The sequence below is a fragment of the Molossus molossus genome, unplaced genomic scaffold, assembly GCF_014108415.1.
Source record: "Molossus molossus isolate mMolMol1 unplaced genomic scaffold, mMolMol1.p scaffold_m16_p_2, whole genome shotgun sequence".
Classification (NCBI taxonomy): domain Eukaryota; kingdom Metazoa; phylum Chordata; class Mammalia; order Chiroptera; family Molossidae; genus Molossus; species Molossus molossus.
Window position 1 is genome coordinate 36,210,983 of NW_023425355.1, and position 23,528 is coordinate 36,234,510.

The following is a 23,528-nucleotide window of genomic DNA, read 5'->3' on the forward strand; positions in this document are numbered from 1 at the left end:
GGCTTGTTTCTGCCTATTGAAAGGTGAATGTTCTACACAGATCTACAGTGGTGTCTAATGAGTGGGAAAATTCAAAGAAGTTCCAGGTTATTCATGTCAGGGTCATTCCTTGTACAAAGTTTGATGTAGATGAAGATAAAGTGGTTTCTTGGTCAGTAATTGTAGTTTCTTTCTTTTAAAATCAGTGGGTTTCTTATGTAGTTCTATTACAATGGGCCCAGACTTAACTTCATCCATCTCCATCAAAGCAAAACACTTGGTACTGGTGAATCTTTTCTTAGGCTTATGTGTTTGAATTCAAACAAGATAGCTACATCTTTGGTTAATTTTTCAATATGGTTCTGGAGCTCGATGTCCACATTAAAATGTGGCTTTCCTTGAAGCCACAGGAGTATTTTGCACATAAGTTAAATATATACCATTCAGATCCTTTATACTAACTGTGATATAGGGATCAATGCACTGTCCAGCGTCTTTCAGACCAATTTTTCTCAATTCTGATAGTGAGTAACGTCATCCCTGGTTCTGATGGCAACCTTGTTAATAAAGTAACAGGAACTCTAGCAGGAAATGAATCAGGAAACCCTGCTCCTCCAGCACCACCCTCTTCTTCATCTTCTTCAAATTCCAAATTCTCTTCTTCGACAGGTGCTAAAATCCTTCTTAAGGTGACAGGCTGAACATCAAATGGGAGTTCTTTGTTATATGTAAGCAGATTCTTTAGGATTGGTTCTAGCTTCTTCAGGTCCTCCAGTTTAAATTCTTCTTTAAACTGTGTGGACTATAAAGCTGCACTTCATAATTCTAAGCATGATGCAATTTTGCCTATGGTTCTCTTTTGTTCTTCTGTGAATTCAGAATTATTGTGTTGAGATTGGCCTTCTTTTTATAGATAGATGTCTTGCTAATCTTGAAACCAAAGAAAGACAGAAAATCCATTTTGGCATTGAGAATCAACCGTATGAAGAGATTCATGGAATCCCCTTGCCTGCACCTCCACTGGCATTGGGGGACTTCTAGTTGGCAAATGAGATTGCTTGTTTATATCTTCTCTGCAAATTGTCTGTTCATACTCTGCCTCATTTTTGAGGAGGGGATTTGGTTATATATTTTCTACTGATTTGTAGAAGTACTTTATAAATAGCAAAGATGCATCCATTATCTACTTTATGTATTGCACATATTTTCTCCCAGTAAGTTGTCTTATAACATTGTTTACTGTTCATTTCATCATGTAGAAGTTTAAAATTTTTACATAGGTAAACTTTGTACTCATTTATTATTGAAAAAAATCTATTGAATATGTACAATGTGCCAGGTACTGTTTTAAGTGCTGGAGATAGAGCGTGAATGAAATAAATTCACTGCCTGCATGGATCATACATCTAGTCAATAAAAAAATAATAAGTTTATAGTATGTTAGAAGGTATAGCAAAATTAAAGTGAGGCTTGTGAATAGGAATTGCTGAGAATTGCTACATTTTGAAATAGGGAAGTAAGGGAAAGCTTCTCTGATAATAGTTGATCTAGTGACCTCATACAATGAGGGAATCATTCAAAGACTGAGGTGCGAGTACACCTGACATGTCTTAGGAACATAAATGAGGTTAGTGTGGATTAAGCAGAGGGTGGGAGATCAGATTTGTAATGGGGGATAGACTATCTAGGTCCTCATAGATTATAACAAGGGCTTTTACTACTGAGTGAAATGGGGAGAAGTGAAAGTAACATGATTGTAATTTAATTTTTAAAAAATCTAATTTTTAAATTCTACGGCTCTCATTTTGGAAATAGATCATAGAGGAATATGGATGAAAACAGTGAGACCAGTTATGGCACTATTTAAATAATACAGAATAGAAATATTGATGGCTTGGACCAGGGTGGTCGTACTAGAAATAAGAAATAGTTAGAATCTGAATATATATTTTTAGGTCAAGCCAGCATGATTTCCTTATGGAATATGAGAAAAAGAAGTATATTAAGAATGAATCTAAAATTTTTATCTTGAGCAACTTGAAGAATGTAGTTGCTACATAATGAGACAAGAAAGATTTTGGGAGAAGCAGATTTGTTGGGAAAGATCAGGGGCATAGTTTTCTGTTATGAAGACTTTTACATCCTAAGATTATAAAATTGACCTATATATTTTTTCAGTACTTTCATGATTTTTGTTCTTTATATTAACATCTTTAATCTGTCTAATTTTTTCTGTATGTTGTGTGAGGCAAAACTTCATTTTTTACTCATTGATTTGACATGCCATTTTATTTTATTTATTTATTTACTTTTTATTGTTTGAAGAGCTAGGAATACCTCTTAACTCTCTCTCTTTTTTTTTTATCCTCACCTGAAGACATTTTTGCATTTATCTTCAGACAGAGTGGGAGGGAAGAGTGAGAGTGAAACATCCTTGTGAGAGAGACACATCGAGTGGTTGCCACCCACACGACCCCTACCGGGGCCGGGGACAAACTGCAACCGAGGTACGTGCCCTTAGCGGGAACCAAACCCAGGACTCTCTGGACTGCAGGCCATTACTCTAACCGCTGAGCCAAACTGGCCGGGGCTGAAATGCTATTTCAAAATATTTCTAAATTTGTTCATATATATTTTCTTCTGGACTGAGTGAATTTTAACATTAATATAAAGGAACCCAGGTTCCCATAATAACTAATTTCTGAAATTGTAATGAACGGCAGCAGAAAATGCTTCAATTGGCAAATATCCTCAGTATATTCAACTCTTCAAGAAAGAGGCTAGCTTTTAGATTTTCTACGCAGGCTACAAGTATATTTCAGTAAGCAAATTCTACACTAAATTTGAATACTTGAAAAGCTGATAAAACATGGAAATTATGTATTTGAAGTAGACTACTGTTTTTTTCAAATGGTATTTATTTTATCTTAGAATGGTGACACATTGAAAAAATAAGATTTCATAGCTCAGTTACATTAGGCACAAGCAGTCCTTGCTTTGTACATTTTCTGATATGCACAAATTTGTTACCACATTTTAGTTAAATAATATCACTCCACAACAACAGGATTCAAATTTTAGGTACCATGGTATATTAGCTCTTCAATCCATGAGTCACTATGTAAATAACAGCTCTGCATCAGGATCAGTGAACAATCATTTCACTTCTTCCTAATTCTTTGTGATAGTCACTATAAATCTGTTATTCCCTTTGTACCAACAGCAAAGAATGCAGTCGTGCTTCTTCTTTCTCTCATTGATAAACCCATGTGACATTTAACAAAAAAATGATAACACTGGAAGTGAAACTTAAATCTAATATGAATGTAGTTATAGATGAAGTAGCTAACCATAAGAATATTGACTGCAGCCATTTCAGAAACTAGATGTGCAGCTAAGGAAGTTAGTAAAGGTGAACTTACCAACAACATATGACTTTTCTCAATACAGTTATAACAAAAATCCAAACGTATTTTAATGTATTGAGAAAATGTTTTAAAGGTCATAGATCATATTTTTCCTACTGACTAGTTATATCTTTTTACATGGTGTCAGCTTGTATTTTTGCTTTTATAAAGCCACACTACCGTGCAAAACAAGAAGTGCCTATATTATAAAGGAGGAGTAGAATAAAATTTTCAGGAAACATAATAGTATGATTAGGGAATGGCAAACACAAGAAAAAAAACTATAATTATTGAGTTGTTAAACTATAATAAGGCATAAAGGAGATAAATAGTGATGAAAAAAATAAACTTAAGCAAAAGAAATATGGATAGTGATAAAAGGTCAGATGAGGACTTATTTTACAAATGTCACAGTTTATGAGGCATCACCTCACACCTGTCAGAATGGCTGCCATCAACAAATCATCAAACAACAAGTGTTGGCGAGGGTGTGGAGAAAGGGGACTCTAGTGTACTGCTGGTGGGAATGCAGACTGGTGAAGCCACTATGGAAAACAATATGGTGTTACCTCAAAAAATTAAAAATTGGTCTTCCATTTGACCCAGTGATCCCACTTCTAGGAATATACCCTAAGAAGCCTAAAACACCAATCAGAAAGAATATATGTACCTCCATGTTTGTAGCAGCACTATTTACAATAGCTAAGATCTGGAAACAGCCCAAGTGTCCATCAGTAGATGAATGGATAAAGAAGCTGTGGTACATATACACAATGGAGTACTATGCAGCTGTAAGAAAGAAAGATCTCTTATCCTTTGAGACTACATGGAGGGACCTGGAAAGTATCATCCTAAGTGAAACAAGCCAAACAGAGAAAGACAAGTTTCATATGATCTCACTTATTTGTGGAATATAATGAACATAACAGTCTGAGGAATGGGGTAGTCCCAGAAATGTGGAAGTGGGGTACAGGCTGACAATCCCCTAAAGAGGGGGGTGGTGGGGGGGAGATAAACCACAGAACTTATATGCATGTATGCATGAACAGTGAACATGGACAGCAAACTGGGGACAGGGCAGGGAGGGAGGGGGAGGGGGGAATCAGTGGGGAAAAAAGGAGAAACATCTGTAACAAAAATTAATAAAAATATATATATAATAAAAAAACAAATGTCACAGTTTACAAGTATAATTAGTCAAAAAAGTATCATTAATATAGTACAGTAAAAACATTAGACAAGAAATAATTACTTTGAAATTTGAGTGCTGAGTCTAATTGACCGTGTAAGTCATTTATTTAATTTGTGTCTTCATTACATTATCAGTAAAACAGAATAATTATCTTACCTAATGCACAGAGTTATTGCACGCCTTCAATTAGTATTTTGTTCAGAATTTTGGCATCTATGTTCATCAGGGATATAGCCCTATAGTTTTCTTTCTTTGTAGTGTCTTTTTCTGGTTTTGGAATTAGAATTATGCTGGCCTCATAAAACGAGATTGGAAGTCTTCCTTCTTGAATTTTTTGAAGTAGTTTGAGGAGAATGGGTGTTAGTTCCTCTTTGAATGTTTGGTAAAATTCACCCGTGAAGCCATCCGGGCCTGGGCTTTTGTTTGCTGGGAGAGTCTTGATTACCTCTTCAATTTCCTTAGTTGTTATTGGTCTGTTCAAGTTTTCTATCTCTTCCCGGTTCAGTTTTGGGAGACTATGTGTTTCTAGAAATTTGTTTATTTCGCTTAGATTGTCAAATTTGTTGCCATATAATTGTTCATAGTATTTTTAGAGAATCCTTTGTATTTCTGTGGTGTCAGTTGTTACTTCTCTTTTATTTCTGATTTTGTGTGTTTGGGTTCTCTCTCTCTGTTTCTTGGTGAGTCTGGCTAAGAGTCCATCAATCTTGTTTATCTTTTCGAAAAACCAGCTCTTTGTTTCATTGATCCTTTGAATTGTTTTTTTTTTTTTTTTTTTTTTTTTTTTTGGTCTCTATGTCTTTTATTTCTGCTCTGATCTTTACTATTTCTTTCCTTCTACTTTTTCTGTTATTTTCTTTTTGTTTGCTTTGTAGTTCTTTAAGTTGTGAGGTTAGAAAGTGTATTACAAATGTTTTCTTGTTTTTTGAGCTAGGCCTGTACTGCTCTTAACTTCCCTCTCAAAATTGCTTTTGCTGCATCCCGTAGATTTTATGGTGTTGTCTTCATTTTCATTGGTTTCCAGGAAGTTTTTAATTTCTTCTTTGATCTACTCAGTAACCCATTCATTGTTTAATAGCATGCTATTTAGCCTTCATGTCTTTAAATGTCTTTGCATATTTTTGTTGCAATTGATGTCTAGTTTCATACCATTGTGATCTAGAAAATACTTAATATGATTTTAATCATCTTGAAATTGTAGAAACTTAGTTTGTGTCCTAACAAGTGGTCTGTCTTTGAGAATGTCCCACGTGCACTTGAGAAGAATGTGAATTCTTCCATTTTGGAGTGTAATTTTCTGTATACATCTATTAAATCCATTTTGTCTAGTACTTCATTTAGAGTCTCTGTTTCCTTGTTAATTTTTTTTGTCTAGAGCAGTGGTTCTCAACCTTCCTAATGCTGTGACCCTTTAATACAGTTTTTTGTGATGTGGTGACCCCCAACCATAAAATTATTTTTTTTGCTACTTTATAACTGTAATTTTGTTACTTCTATTCCTTAAGCAACCCCTGTGAAAGGGCTGTTAGACCCCCAAAGGTGTTGCAACCCACAGCTTGAGAACTATTGTTCTAGAGGATCTATCCAGTGATGTCAGCGAGGTGTTGAAGTCCCCTGCTATGATAGGATGGCTGTTAATTTCTCCTTTGAAGTCCTGCAGAAGATTCTTAATATATTTTGGTGCTCCTATATTGGGTGCATATATGTTTACCAAGGTTATATCTTCCTGTTGGGTAGAGACTTTCAGTATTATGTGGTGACCTTCTTTGTCTCTAGGTATGGCCTTCATTTGAAATCTGTTTTATCAGAGATTAGTATTGCTACCTCAGCTTCTTTTTCCTTTCCGTTTGCTTGGAAATTTTTTTTCCATCCATTCACTTTCAACCTATGTGAGTCTTTTGTTGTGAGGTAGATCTCTTGTAAACAACATATATGTGAGTTATGCTTTCTTATCCAGTCAGCTAGTCTGTGTCTTTTTCTCAGAGTATTCGAGCCATTTACATATAACGTGATTATTTATACGTACTTATTTATTGCCATTTTTGTTTAGTGTAGTTATATTTTTTTTCCTATTTCTTCTACTAATTACAGCTGTCCTTTTAACATTTCTTTCAGTACTGGTTTGGTGCTAATGTATTCCCTTGGCCCCACCCTCTTTTTTTTTTTGTCTAAGAAGCTCTTTATTTGACCTTCTATTTTAAATGATCCCCTTGCTGAATAGAGTAGTCTTGGATTCAGATCCTGGTTTTTCATAACCTTGATTGGTTCATGCCATTCCCTTCTGGCCTGTAGTGTTTCTGTTGAGAAGCCATCTTATGGCCTTATGGGGGCTCCTTTGTAGGTAATCTGTTGCTTATCTCTTGCTGCCTTTAGGAGTCTCTCTTTCTCTTTAATTTTTGACATTTTAATTACTATGTGTCTTGTTATGGGGTTGTTTGGGTTCTTCTTACTTGTGGCTCTCTATGCTTCTTGGACTTGAATGCCTTCTTACTTCCTCAAGTTAGGAAAGTTTTCTGTCACTGTTGTTTAAATATATTCTCTAACCCTTGCTCATTTTCTTTCTTTTTTTGGGACTACCATGATGCAAATGTTATTGCGTTTTCAGTTGTCCCACAGTTCTCTTAAGCTGTCCTCCTGTTTTTAAATTGTTTTTTCCTTTTGGTTTTCTGATTGGTTGATTTTTTCCTACCCTGTCTTCTAATATACAGATCCTGTCCTCAGCTTCTTCTACTCTGCTGTTTAGTCCTTCCAATGTGTTCTTAATTTCTGCTATGCCATTCTTCATTTCCACTTGGTTGGTTTTCAATTCTTTTTTATCTTTACACATGGTGTTGATGTCCTTACTTATGCTGTTGAGCTTCCTCAACATCATGGCTCTGAATTCTACCTCTGATAACTTGCTTAACTTCATTTTATTTATCTCATCTTCTTCAGTAGAGGTTTCTTGTTCTGTCATTTGGGATTTGTTTCTTTGTTTCGCCATTTTGGCTATCTCAGTGGGTTTCGGAGCCTGCCAAATTTTCCCTGTGGGTTTTGGTGTTCTACTGTTTGTGGCTCCCTCCACTGGGCTTGGATGTATGTGGGAGGACCCATCTTAAACACCCCTGTCAAGTCTTACTTTCCTGGGTAGATATGCAAGCCCAGGAAAGGTTCAGTTATCCTATAGCTTTTTGCTTGGAGGCTATTAGTCTCAATTACTTGAAGAGCCTTCAGTTCTCAGTTGAATGAAAAAATCCCTCAGGTGTTCAGCATAAGAGGATTTCTAGAGGCTGGGGCAGATGCTGGTTGTTGTTTTTTTATTTTTTTTAAATGTTTTATTTTTTTATATATTTTGTTCAGATAGAGTGGGAGAGAGAGAGAGGGAGAGAGAGAGAGAGAGAGAAACATCGATGTGAAAGGGACACATCAAGTGGTTGCCACCCTCACAACCCAACCAGGGCCGGGGACAAACTGCAACCGAGGTACATGCCCTTAGCGGGAACCGAACCCGGGTCTCTCTGGACCGCAGGCCGATGCTCTAATCACTGAGCAAAACCAGCCAGGGCCAGATGCTGGTTGTTAATAAGCCTCAGTTGGCATTTCAATTGCCCACCTGGGTGGGGTTGAATCTTTCAGGGAGGGGCTGCTGCTTCTCCCCACAGCTCCTAGAAGGATCAAGCTGGCCATCATCCTGTATGGCTGCATCTCAGCAAAAACTGAGTGCCCTCCAAATCTAAGGTGTCCCCACAGACTTCCAGTCCAGTCCTCCCTCCCTTTGCCAGAGCCCAAGGTGAGTGGCTGTGGTTAATTTAATGCTCTGTCTTGTCCCTTTGGATCTGGCTTGGGATTTCAATTCTGAGGGCACTGTTCTCAGTTAAGATCACTGCTATCAGTGGGCTTCCAGCACACCACCCTTTTATGCATCTGCAGACCTACCAGTGTCCCTGTTTATATGGTCATCTCCAGCTGCTTTCTGTTTTTGTTTTGTTTTGTTTTGTTTTTTTTTCCAATGAAATGTCTTTATTTTAGTTGTAATTCCAGTTTGTTTCTGGGAGATCATATGTGTAGCTTCCATTCACTCTGCTGCCATTTTTTCAAGTCTCCATTAATCTTTATTAAAATTTAATTGTACCACAGATTCTAAATAATCTCTATCATAATCCCAGATTGCATTTTTGCTGAATTTGACAAGCAAATCCTAAAATTCATATGAAAATACATGGAAGCCAGAATAGTCAAAACCATCTTGAAAATAAAAGAATGAATTTGGAGGACTCACCCTTCTAGATTTCAAAACATATAAAACTAGAGCAATCTAGATTGTGTAATACTGGCCTAAGACAGACATGAGTATTAATGGAATAGATTACAGTTCCGAAATAAATCTATTATTTTGGGTCAATTGATTTTCAGCAAACATGCTAAGATGATTAACAGAGGAAAGAAAAGTATTTTAAAGAAATGATGCTGGAACAAGAGGATATTTATATGCAAATTAATTAATTTGTACCCCCTAAGTCATATTACACACCAAAATTAACCCATCATGGATAATTGACCTAAATATGAAAGCTAAAACTATTAAAATTTTAGAAGTGAACATGACTAAATCTTCCTGATCTTGGGTTAGGTTAATGAATTTTTAAATACAACACAAAAAGCACAAACAACCAAAGGAGAATATAAATTGGAATATGTTTTTTTTAAATTTGTGTTGCAAATGATAACATCAAGAAAGTAAAAGGACAACCAACAGAAAGGGAGAAAATTTTTGAAAATCATATATCAGAGATTTGTATTCAGAATACATAAAGTACTCTTATATTCCATAAGAAAGCAAATAAACTAATTTTGAAAATGGGCAATGTTAGTTGTAACCTAAAAGACACATACAGAACATTCCATTTTACATCAGCAGTGTATACATTTTTTAGGGAACATGGAACTTTCCACAGAATCCACCATATGTTAGGCCAAGTTCTACTAAAAAATTTGAAGATAAAGGAACACTTCCAAACTTATTCTATGATGCCAGAATTTTTCTGAATACAAAGGTACTACAAGGAAACTACAGACCAATATCCGTTATGTATATTGATATAATTTTTTCAACAAATTACTAATATATGTAATTGAAGAGAATATTAAAAGAATTGTATACCATGATCAAGTGAGATTTATTACTGGAATGTCAACATAGTTTAAAATATAAAAATCATTAATACAATACATAACATAAAGAGAATGAAAGGGAAAACCCACATGATCCTTACAATTGAAGCAAAAAAAATCATTTGAAAAAATAATATACTCACCAGTCCCTGGCCAGATAGCTCAATGGAAGCGTCACCCCATACACCAAAAGGCTGCATCTTTGATTCCCACTCAGGGCACATACCTAGGTTGTGGGTTCAGTCCTTGGTCGGGATGTACATGGGAGGCAACTGATTCATGTTTCTGTCTCACATCAATGGTTCTCACTCTCTCTTGATTGTTTCCTCTCTCTAAAGTCAGTAAACATATCCTGGGGTAAGGATTAAAAAACAAATAAACACTCACCAAATTAGTAACGGTAGGAAACTATCTGAACATAATTAAGGCCATGCATGAAAACCCAAAGCTTTTATCATACTCAATGGCAAAAGCCTGAAAGAATTTACTCTAAGATCAGGAACAAAACAAAGGCACGCATTTTACTCACTTCTATTAAACATATTACTGGAAGTCTTAGCTAGAGCAATTATGCAAGAAAAATAAATTTCTCACTGATATTTGGTCCTGTTAAAAAACATCTGTGGAGACTTTTGGAGCATGGTTAATATAAATCCTGCTCTCCTGAAAGATTTGAAACCAGACCCATTTACCTGACCCCATTTTTCTTTGTCAGGTAGGCTACTGAAGCAAGAAAGTTATTATTGGAAATATCACCACAGCACAATTATTGGACCAATAAAACATGATAGTATTTTTTATGTATTAATTCTACAAAGCCAAAGCAGAAAAAAATGTGGACTATTTGAACCCAGGGACAGTTTCTAAGGTGGACATTTTGGACAGGACCAAATTTCAAGAACCTTTTGTCATGAACCATAAATCTTCATGGACATTTTGTACAGAAAAGAACATCCACCGACACTGTGGAAAATAGTATGGTGCGTCCTCAAAAAATTAAAAATAACAATAACATATGATTCAGCAATTTCACTTCTGGGTATTTATACAAAAAAACTAACTTGAAAAGGAAGATGCACTCCCATGTTTATTGCAGCATTATTAACAATAGCCAAGTTATAAAAGCAAACTAGAGAGGAAAAGATGGCAGTGGGCAGGACTGGAGTGAGGGTGAGTGTGTGAGAGTGTGAGAGAGCATGAGAGGGATTGTGAGTAAATATGAGTGTGGATGACCAACCTTCAGCAGTGCAGAGACATGGAGCATAAGGTTCCTGTGCTGTGGACGTAAAGCAGCCAGCTACCCTGGTAAGTGGCACATCAGCAAATTTTCCCCTGCATGGCCAGGAGGCCCCACCATTTTGGAAAATCCCAGGTCTTCCCTGAGAGGAGGAAATGGGGAGCAGCTAGGGCCAACTGACCTGAGTCCACTTGAGTACCTTGCACCATTCATTCAGTGGACTCAGCTGTATAAACACAGTGCACAGTAGCAATGCTATTGAGGTGCCTGCTGCAGTAGACGAAACTGGCTGGGAGCTGGAGCCCCACCTCCAACAGTAGTGGTGGCCACCCACACTCCAGGCACACAGCGGCTCAGTGGCCCGCCAAGGCTCCAGGACTGTGATAGAGCAGCAGCACGCCCAGGCTCATTGGAGCACTAGCACCAGCTTGGGAACTTGGCACCTTCCCCCACAGCAACAGTGACTGGGCGGGAGTAGAGCCCACCCCCAACAGGCATTAGCAGCTCACATTGGCAGTTGAATCATATCCCCAGCAGCATCAGCAAATGCTGATCAAGAGTGGTGCCCCAGCCCAAGCAGCTGGGCTAGGGAAGCTGAGACCTGCCCCTGACAACTGCAGCAGAAGAGTTGGGGTGGAGCCCCTTCCCCCAGCAGCAGCAAAGTCCCAGGTGTGGAGCATCCTCAGCCCTAAACGGCAGTAAAGGATTGGGACCTGAGAGTACCCCCTGGTGGCAGCAGCAGCAGTAGCAGTGATAACTGGGAGATGACACCCACAGCAGCAACTGATCAGGAGCTGAGTCCCACCAGGCAGCAGGATTTCCCAACAGGACCCCAGTGGGACCCACACACTCCAGCAACATACCAGAGGGACCCATGAACCCCAGCAGTGTGTCAGTGGAAGCCATGTACCCCAACAGAATACTAGCAGAGCCCCACACACCCCAGAAACATACCAGTGGGACCCACCACCCCAGCAGGGCACCAGATGGACCCACTCAACCCAGGCAGCAGGAGCACATATTGGCAGCTAAAACTCATTCCCAGCAGCATCAGCAGAAGCTGATCCAGAGTGGTGCCACAGCACAAGCAGCAGCAAGTCTCAGGGAGCCAAGATGTGCACAACAGACCAATACCAGCCACCAAGTGTCAACCCTGAAGGACCCAGAGCATGCAAGAGGAGGCATACACCAACACAAGCTGGGAAAAACAGCAGTTTTAGTTGATACACACTGACCTGCCTACACATTCCAGCATCAATCACTGGGCTTAGAACTACCAGATTGCTAAAATAGTGAGACAGAGAAACAACACCCAAATGAAAAAAAGAGGAATCACCAGAAAAGGACCTACAGGAACTAGAAGAAAGCAACTCGTCAGATAAAGAATTCCAAGCAAAGGGTGCTCAAAAAATTTGGTGAGAATTACAAGCAACTTAAGAATTATGAAGAACTCAGTGGGAACTACTTCAGCTTAAAAAAAGAGGTCAAAGCTATGCATAAAAATCAAGAGGAATCACTGGGTCAAATGGAAGTTCAATTTTTAATTATTTGAGGTAACACCATATTGTATTCCATAGTGGCTGCACCAGTCTGCATTCCCACCCGCAGTGCACTAGAGTCCCCTTTTCTCTACACCCTCCCCAACACTTGTTTAATGATTTGTTGATGGCGGCCATTCTGACAGGTGTGAGGTGATACCTTATAGTTGTTTTAATTTGCATCTCTCAGATGATTAGTGATGTTGAGCATTTCTTCATATGTCTCTTGGCCATTTGTATGTCCTGTTTGGAGAGGTGTCTATTCACCTCCACTGCCCATTTTTTAATTGGGTTCTTTGTCTTCCTTTTGTTGAGTTGTATGAGTACTCTATATATTTTAGAAAATAACCCCTTATCTGATGTATCATTGGCAATGATGTTCTCCCATACAGTGGGTTCTTTTTCCATGTTGATGGTTGTTTCTTTTGCTGTGCAGAAGCTTTTTAGTTTGATGTAGTCCCATGTGTTCATTTTCTTCTTTGTTTTTGTTGCTTTAGGTGATGTATCAGTGAAAATTCTGCTCCGTATGATGTCCAAAATTTTGTTGCCTACATTTTCTTCTAGAATTTTTATGGATTCCCGGGTCACATTTAAGTCTTTTATTCATTTTGAGTTTATTTTTGTGTATGGTGTAAGTTGATGGTCTAGTTTTATTTTTTGACCCAAAGAATATATGTACCCCCCATGTTCATAGCAGCACTATTTACAATAGCTAAGATCTGGAAACAGCCCAAGTGTCCATCAGTAGACGAATGGATAAAAAAGGTGTGCTACATATACACAATGGAGTACTATGCAGCTGTAAGAAGAAATATCTCTTATCCTTTGAGACGACATAGAGGGACCTGGAAAGTATTATCCTCAGTGAAACAAGCCAAGCAGAAAAGGACAAATACCACATGATCTCAGTTATATATGGAATATAATAAATATAACAGTCTGAGGAATAGGGTAGACCCAGAAACACGGAAGTAGGGTACAGCCTGACAATCCTCAGAAGAGGGGTGGTGGAGGGTGGGAAGAGATAAACCACAGAACTTATATGCATGTATGCATAACCAATGGACATGGACAACAAAGCCGGGATGGGGCGGGAGGGATGGGGAGGACGGTGTCAATGAGGTAATAAAGGAGAAACATCTGTAACAAAAATAATATTTAAAAAAAAGGAAAGAAATAAAGTAGATAATATATTTATCTTTAAAAAAAATCAAGAGGAAATAAAGAATGACATAGCTTATAAAAATACCTTGGAAGGGTTCAATAGTAGAGTAGAAGAAGCTGAAGACCGAATCAGCAACTTAGTAGACAAGATAAAAAAAAAACAAACAAAAAAAAAAAAAACACCCAAATAGAGCAGCAAATGGGAAAAAATTAAACTGCAGGAGGAGAGTTTAAGGGAGCTGTGGGATAATACAAAATGTAACAACATTTGCATGATAGGTGTACCAGAAGTAGAAGAGTCAGAGAAAGGAATAGAGAAACTTTTTGAAGAAATAATGACAGAAAACTTCTCTAAACTAGTGAAGTAAAAAATCACACAAGTCCTGGAAACACAGAGTCCCAAGCTAGACAAACATCAAAAGACCCACAGCTAGACACATCATAATAAACATTGCAAACATTAAAGATTAAGAAAGAATCTTAATGGAAGCAAGAGAGAGACAGCAAGTTACCTACAAGGGGGCTCCCATTAGACTGACAGCTGATTTCTCAATAAAAACACTGCAGGCCAGAAGGGAGTGGCATGAAGTGTACAAAGTAATGCAAGGCAAGGATCTGTTCAAGACTACTCTATCCAGCAAGGCTATCATTTCTAAATTGATGTTGAAATAAAAAGCTTCAGAGGTGAAAAAGAGCTAAAGGAATATACCACCACCAAACTAGCACTGCTAGAAATGCTGAAGGGACTGTTGTAAGAAGAAGAGACAGAGAAAGAGAGAGAGGGGAACACAGGCATAAAATAAAAATGGCAACTAATAATTATCTATCAATAATAACCTTAAATGTAAATGGCTTAAATGCCCTAATCAAAAGACATAGGGTAGCTGATTAGATAAGAAAACACCATCCATATATATGCTGTCTACAAGAGACCCACCTCACAACAAAAGACTCACACAGAATGAAACTGAAGGGATGGAAAATAATTTTCCAAGAAAATGGAAATGAAAAAACCTGGTGTAGCAATACTCATATCTGATAAGATAGACTCCAAAACAAGGGCCATAATAAGAGACAAAGAATGTCACTACATAATACTAAAGGATCAATCCAAGAGGATTGATATAATGCTGGTAAACATATACACACCAAATATGGGAGCACCAAAATATATTTAAAAACTTATGGATGACTTCAAGGGAGAGATCAATAGCAATACGATCATAGTGGGTGATTTTAACACCCCACTGACACCACCAGATAGCTCTTCCCAAATAAAACTTAACAAGGAAATAGAGACCTCAAATGACGACATAGATCAGTGGACTTAATTGATATTGCAGAATGTTTCACAACAAAACTCCAGAATATACATTCTTCTCAAGTGCACATGGGACAGTCTCAAAGATAGACCAAATGTTAGGACACAATATAAGACTCTAGAAATGGAAAAGGACTGAAATCATATCAAGCCTGTTCCCAGACCACAGTGGCATGAAACTAGAACTCAATTACAACAAAAACACATAAAAACACTGAAACACTTGGCAGCTAAGTAGCATGTTAATTAACAAGAAGTGGGTTACCAACGAGATCAAGGAAGAAATTAAAAACTTTCTGGAAAACAATGAAAATGAGCACACAACAACACAAAATCTATAGGATGCAGCCAAAACAGTCCTGAGAGGGAAGATCATAGCACTATAGGCCTACCTCAAGAAACCAGAAAAATTCCTAATTGACTCTCTAACCCTACAACTTAAACAAGTAGAAGGAAAATTAAAAGAAAATCCCAGAGCAAGTAGAAGGAAAAAAATAGCAAAGGTCAGAGCAGAAGCAAACAACATAGAGACTACGAAAACAGTTCAAAAAAGATCAATGAAACAAAATGCTGGTTCTTTGAAAAGATAAACAAGATTGATGGACCTTTAGCCAGACTCACCAAGAAATAAAAAGAAAGGACCCAAATAAACAAAATCAAAAATGAAAGAGGAAAAGTAACAACTGACACCACAGGTCAAAGGATCATCGAAACATACTATGAACAATTATATGCCAACAAACTGGACAATCTAGGAGAAATAGATAAATTTCTAGAAACACACAGCCTCCCAAAACTGAACCAGGAAGAGATTTAAAAAAAACTTGAACAGACCAATAACAAAAGAAATTGAAAATGTAATCAAGAAACTCTCAGCAAACAAAAGCCCAGGACCAGAGAGCTTCAAAAGGGAATTTTACTGAACATTCAAAGAAGAGCTAATACCCATTCTCCTCAAAAATTCCAAAAAATCCAAGAAGATAGAACACTTCCAAACTCATTGTATGAGGCGAGCATAATCCTAATTCCAAAACCGGATAAAGACACTACAAAGAAAGAAAACTACAGGCAAATATCCCTGATGAATACACATGCCAAAATCCTTAACAAAATGTTAGCATATCGATCCAGCAATACATCAAAATAATTATTCATCATGACCAAGTGAGTTTCACCTCAGACATGCAAGGATGGTACAATATACACGAATCTATAAATGTGATACACCACATAAAAAAAAATGAAAGATTAAAACCATATGATCATATCAACAGATGCTGAAAAAGCATTTGACAAAATCCAGCACCCATTTTTGATAAAAATGCTCAACAATGTGGGAATAGATGGATCATATCTCAACATACTTAAAGCTATATATGAAAAACCTATAGCCAACATCATACTCAATGGGCAAAAACTAAAAGCATTCCTCTAAACAACGGGAACAAGACAGGGATGCCCACATTTGCCACTCTTATTTAACATAGTATTGGAAGTCTTAGCCACAGGAATTAGACATGAAGAAAAAATAAAGGGGATTGAGATTGGAAAGGAGGAAGTAAAACTCGTTATTTGCAGATGACATTATATTATACATAGAAAACCCTAAGGACTCTAACAGAAATCTACTAGACTTAATAAATGAATTTGGCAAAGCAGCAGGATACAAAATTAACATCAGGAAATCAACAGCATTCTTATATACCAATAATGAACTCACAGAAAGAGAAATTAAAAAGACAATCTCATTTACCATAGCAGCAAAATAAATAAAGATACCGAGGAATAAACTTAATCAAAGAAATAAAGGACCTCTTCACAGAAAATTACACATCATTGAAAAAAGAAATAGAGGAAGCTATAAAAAAGGGGAAGCACATATCTTGTTTATGGGTTGAAAGAATTAACATCATTAATATGTCCATATTACCCAAAGCAATCTATAGATTCAATGCAATCCCCATCAAAATACCAACGACATATTTCACAGAACGAGAACAAATACTTCAAAAGTTCATATGGAACCAAAAAAGACCCCAAATAGCCAGAGCAATCTTGAAAAAGAAGAGCAAAGTTGGAGGGATCCCATTACCAGATTTCAGGTTATACTATAAAGCCACTGTAATCAAAACAGCCTGATACTGGCACAAGAACAGGCAGATAGATCAGTGGAACAAAATAGAAAGCCCAGAAATTGACTCAAGACAATATGCTCAATTAATATTTGACAAAGGTGGCAAGAGCATACACTGGAATCAAGATAGCCTCTTCAATAAATGGTCTTGGGCAAATTGGACAGCTACATGCGAAAAAAAAAAAAAAAATGAAGCTAGACCACCAATTTTTACCATACACAAGAATAAACTCAAAATATATAATAGACTTAAATGTGACTCGTGAATACATAAAAATCCTAGATGAAAATGTAGGCAACAAAATATCAGACATCATATGCAGCAGAATTTTTACTGATACAACACCTAAGGTAAGAGAAAGAAAGGGAAAAAAATGAACACTACATCAAACTGAAAAGCTTCTGCACAACAAAGGAAACAAGCATCAAAACAGAAAGGCATCCCACTGTATGGGAGAGCATAATTGCCAATGATGCATCAGATAAGGGGTTGATTTCCAAAATATGTAGAGTGGTCATACAACTCAACAATAGGAAGACAAAGAACCCAATTGAAAAATGGGCAGAGGACCTAAAGAGACACCTCTCCAAACAGGACACACAAATGGCTAAGACATATGAAAAAAAAATGCTCAGAATCACTAATCATCATAGAGATTCAAATTAAAACACCATCAACAAGTCATCAAACAACACATTCTGGTGAGGGTGTGGAGAAAAGGGGACTCTAGTCCACTGCTGGTGGGAATGCAGACTGGTGCAGCCAGTGTGGAAAACACTATGTTGTTACCTCAAAAAATTAAAAATTGAACTGCCATTTGATCCAGTGATCCCACTTCTAGGAGTATACCCTAAGAAGATTGAAAACACCAATCAGAAAGAGTATATGTACCTTTATGTTTATAGCAGTACTCTTTGCAATTGCTAAGATCTAGAAACCGCCTGAGTGTACATTAGTAAACAAGTGGATAAAAAATAGCCGTGCTACATATACACAATGGATTATAATGCAGCTATAAGAAGAAAGATTTTTTTTTTTTATTCTTGAGATGACATGGAGGGACCTGGAAAGAATTATCCTAAGTGAAACAAGGCAATCAGAGAAAGACAAATATCGCATGATCTCACTTATTTCTGGAATATAATGAACTAAACAAACTGATGAACCAAATAGACCCAGAGACATAGAAGTAGGGTGCAGACTGACAATCCTCAGAAGAGGGCGTGTGATGGGAGGGAAGGGATAGACCACAGAACTTATATGCATATGTGTGTAATTGATGGACATAGACAACAAAGCTGGGGACGGGTTGTGTGGGCATGGGGAGGAGGGTGTCAATAGGGAAAAAAGGAGAAACATCTAACAAAAATAAATTAATTTAAAAAAGCAAACTAAATGTCCATCAGTAGATGAATGGATAAAAAAATTATATAATTGTACATTATATATATGTATATTCCATTATTCAGCCATTAAAAGGGGAATCTTGCCATTTCTGACAACATAGATGGATGTTGAGAACATTATTCTAAGTGAAATATATTGAACTAAAACAAATACCATGTGATCTTACTTATATGCAAAATATAAAAAGAATAAATAAAATGAAAACAACAAGAAAAAACAAACTGATGGATATATAAATTATTAGTGGTTACCAAAATTGGGGGGGGGGGTGCAGTGGGGGTTGGGCAAAATGAGTGAAGGGAATTAAAAAGTACAAAGAGACTCATAGATACAGAGAACAGAGTGATGGTTGCCAGAGGGAAGGGGGTTTGAGGGACTTGGTGAAAGGGAAAGGGATTAAGAAGTACAAATTTGGAAGTTATAAAATAGTTATGAAGATATAAAGTACAGCGTAAATAATATTGCAATAAATGTGTATGGTGGTGGGTGGGTACTTGAAATATTGGGGGAATCACTTGGTAAAGTATATGTTTTTCTGATCTCTGTGCTGTACACCTCAATTAAAACAAAATAATATTTAAAGTAAACTATAATTGAAGAATAAAATTTAAAAATTACCCACTTCTAACTATAAAAAATAAGACATGGGATGTAATGTACAGTATGGTGACAATAGTTAATAATACTGTTTTGTATATTGAAAGTTCATAAGACAGTGAATCTTAAACATTTTCATCACAAGAACAAAAAATGTAACTATGTAAGGTGACACAAGTTAACTAGATTTATTGTGGGGATCATTTTGCAAATATATACAAATAACGAATCATTATGTTGTAGATCTAAATCTAATGTAATGTGATATGTTGATTATAAAAGCCTGAAGAACAAATGTACATATTTGTGGTTTAAGTGTATTCAAGTCATGTCTAGCTTTTGCTAGAATTGTAAATAGACCGTAATTTCCCTTTTCAGAGTGAATTACAAGATTCCTGACCAGTTTGTTGATTATCTGAGGAGGCTTTTTCTTTATCTCTTCTTCCTTACCTTTTTTAAAGCTCATTGTTTTCTCAAAAACCATAGATGAATAATAGAAGTTTAGATAAAACTTAAACTAATGGAAAACAGAAAATAGCGGCGGAGTGAATGGAAGCTACACAGACCGTCTCCCAGGACCAAACTGGAATTACAACTACAATAAAGACAAATCCACGGGAAAAAGCAACAGAAAAGCAGCTTGCAAGGATCATATAACCAGGGGGACACTGAATTGATCCTGGTAGGATTGCAGAAGCATGAGAGGTGGGTTGGGAGCCAACAGACAGCAGCGTCTTAGATGTGAGCAGTGACCTCTGGATAAACTCCCAAGCAGCTCCACAGTGCTGAGCCGGACAGACGCTGAAATAGCCACAGCCACTCACCTTGGGCTCCAGCAGAGGGAGGGCAGACTGGACTGGAACAGTGTGGGGACACTCGGGATTTGGAGGGCTATCAGAGCTTTTGTTGAGTGCAGCCATGCAGGAATATGGTCATCTTACTCCTTCCCAGGGCCCTGGGGCGAGGCGGTGTCCCCTCCCTCAGAGATTCAACCCCACCTGGTGGTCATTGAAATGCTAATTGAGGCCCACTAACAACCAGCATCTGCTCCAACCTCAGGAAATCCTCTTACACTGAGCACCTGAGGGAGTTTTTCATTCAACTCAGAAAGCAAGGTTCTTCAGGTGAGGGCTACTAATAGTCTCAAGGCAAAAAAGCTAGAGGATAACTACGATTCCCTGGGCTAGCAACTCTAACCAAGAAAGTTAAGACTTGACAGTGGTGTTTAAAGTGGGTCCTCCCTGGCTCATGCAAACCCAGGAGAGGGAGCCACAAACAGCAGAACACCAACACCCGAAGGGAAAATTTGACAGGCTCCAAAGCCCACTGTGATAGCAAAAATGGTCAAACACAGAAACAAAAGCCAAATGAAAGAACAAGAGACCTCTACCGAAGATTAGATAAATGAAGTGCAGTTAAGCAAGTTAAGAGAACTAGAATTAAGAGTCATGATCTTGAGGAAGCTCAACAGCATGTGTAAGGACATGAACACCATGAGTAAAGACAGAAATGTTGAAAATCAACCAGATGGAAATTAAAAACCACCAAGAAGAAATGATGAATGGCATATCAGAAATAAAGAACACACTGGAAGGTCTAAATATCAGAGTAGAGGAAGCTGAATACTGGATCAGTGAATTAGAAGATAGAGTAGAAAAAATCAACCAATCAGAAAGCCAAAAGGAAAAAACAATTTAAAAACAGGAAGACAGCTTAAGAGAACTGTAGGACAACTAGAAACGTAATAACATTCGCATCATAGGAGTCCCCAAAGAAGAAGAAATTGAGCAAGGGTTAGAGAATATATTTGAAGAAATAATGACAGAAAACTTCCCTAATTTGGTGAAGGAAGAAGGCATTCAAGTTCAAGAAGCACAGAGAGCCCCATATAAGAACACAAACAGGCCCACACCAAGACACATAGTAATCAAAATGCCAAAAATAAAGACAAAGACAGAATCCTAAAAACAGCAAGAGAGAAGCAACAGGTTACCTACAAAGGAACCACCATAAGGCTCTCAGCTGACTTCTCAACAGAAACACTACAGGCCAGACGGAATGGCATTAGCTAATCAAGGTCATGAAAAACAAGGATCTGAATCCAAGACTACTCTACCAGCATGGCTATCATTCAAAATAGGGGTCAAATAAAGAGCTTCTCAGACAAGAAAAGGCGAAGGGAATACATTAGCACTAAACCAGTACTGCAAGAAATGTTAAAAGGACTGCTCTAATTAACAGGAGAAATGGGAAGAAAAATATAACCACACTAAACAACAATGGCAATAAATAAATACATATCAATAATCACCTTAAATGTAAATGGATTGAATGTTCCCATAAGAAGACACAGAGTAGCTGATTGGATAGGAAAGCATGACTCACCTATTTGTTGTTTACAAGAGACCCACGTCACAACAAATGACTCACATAGGTTGAAAGTGAAGGGATGGAAAAAAATCTTCCAAGCAAACGGAAAGGAAAAAAAAAAAAAAGCTGGGGTAGCAATACTCATATCTGATAAAATAGATTTCAAAATGAAGGCCATAACTAGAGACAAAGAAAGCCACTACATAGTATTGAAAGGATCTATCCAACAGGAAGATATAACCTTGGTAAACATATATGCACCCAATATAGGAGCACCAAAATATATTAAAAATCTCCTGGAGGACTTTAAAGGATAAATCGATAGCAATACAATCATAGCAGGGGACTTCAACACTCTGCTGACATCACGGGATAGATCCTCTAGACAAAAAATTGTCAAGGAAACAGAGACTCTAAACGCCGCACTAGATCAAATGGATTTCACAGATATTGACAGAATTACGCCCCAAAACTACAGAATTCACATTCTTCTCAAGTGCACATGGGACATTCTGAAAGATAGACCACATTATAGGACACAAACTAAATCGCTCCAAGTTTAAGAGGATTGAAATCATATCAAGCATCTTACCAGGTCATAATGGCATGCAACTGGAAATCATTTGCAACAAGAACATGCAAGACACGTGAACACATGGAGGCTAAATAGTATGTTAATAAACAATGAATGGATTACAGAGGAGATCACGGAACAAATTAAAAACTTCCTGGAAACCAATGAAAATGATCACACAACAACAATCTATGGGATGCAGCAAAAGCAGTTCTGAGAGGGAAGTTCATCGCACTACAGGCCTACCTCAAGAAACAGAAACATTTTTAATAGAATGTCTAACCTCACAACTTAAAGAATTAGAAAGCAAACAAAAAGAAAACCCCAGAGTAAGTAGAAGGAATGAAAAATTATAAAGATCAGAGCAGAAATAAATGACATAGAGTCCAAAAAATAATAATTTATAGGATCAATGCAACAAAGAGCTGGTTTCTCAAAAAAGATAAACAAGATTGATGAATCCGTAGCTAGACTCATCAAGAAACAAAGAGAGAGAACCCAAATACACAAAATCAGAAATGAAAGAGTAGTAACAACTGATACCACAGGAATACAAGAGATCATTAACAACCACTATGAACAATTATATGACAACAAATTTGTCAATCTAAGCAAAATGGACAAACTTCTAGAAACACGTAGTCTCCCAAAACTAGACCGGGAAGAGATAGAAAACTTGAACAGACCAATAACAACTAAGGTAATTGAAGAGGTAATCAAGACTCTCCCAGCAAACAAAGGCTTGGGCCCAGATGGCTTCACCGGGGAGTTTTACTGAACATTCAAAGAAGAACTTACACCCATTCTCCTCAAAGTATTTTTAAAAATTTAAGAAGAGGGAAGACTTCCAAACTCATTTTATGAGGCCAGCATAATTTGAATTTCAAAACCAGAAAAAGACACTACAAAGAAAGAAAACTACAGGCAAATATCCCTGATGAATATAGATGCCAAAATCCTGAACAAAATACTAGCAAATTGGATCCAGCAATACATCAAAAAAAAATATTCACCATGACCAAGTGTGATTCATCCCAGGGATGCAAGGCTAGTACAATATTCGCAAATCAATAAATGTGACATACTACATAAACTAATTGAAGAATAAAAACCACATGATCATGTCAATAGATGCTGAAAAAGCATTCGACTAAATCCAGCATCCATATCTGATAAAAACACTCAGTAATGTGGGAATAGAGGGATCATATCTCGACATAATAAGGGCCAATATGAAAGACCTACAGCCAACATCATACTCAATGTGCAGAAACTAAAAACATTTTCCTTAAGAACAATAAAAGACAGGGATGCCCACTTTCGCCACTCTTACTGGAAATCTTAGCCACAGCAATCAGACATGAAGAAAAAATAAAAGGTTTGCAAATTGGGAAGTTGGAAGTGAAACTGTCATTATTTGCAGATGACAAGATATTATACAGAGAAAACCCTAAAG

General features: G+C 37.3%; 1 protein-coding gene and 1 pseudogene across 2 annotated transcripts in view; one reads left to right on the top strand and one right to left on the bottom strand.

Annotated features, from left to right (window-relative positions):
• COL4A5 (collagen type IV alpha 5 chain) overlaps positions 1–23,528 on the top strand; it is a 343,032-nt gene that overhangs the window by 274,701 nt on the left and 44,803 nt on the right. The gene's annotated exons all lie outside the window — the stretch shown is intronic.
• LOC118635991 lies at positions 103–9,929 on the bottom strand (annotated as a pseudogene). Its single transcript, XR_004960620.1, has 2 exons — positions 9,873–9,929; positions 103–904 (listed from the first exon to the last, which is right to left on the bottom strand). The product of XR_004960620.1 is annotated as an axin interactor, dorsalization-associated protein-like (transcript).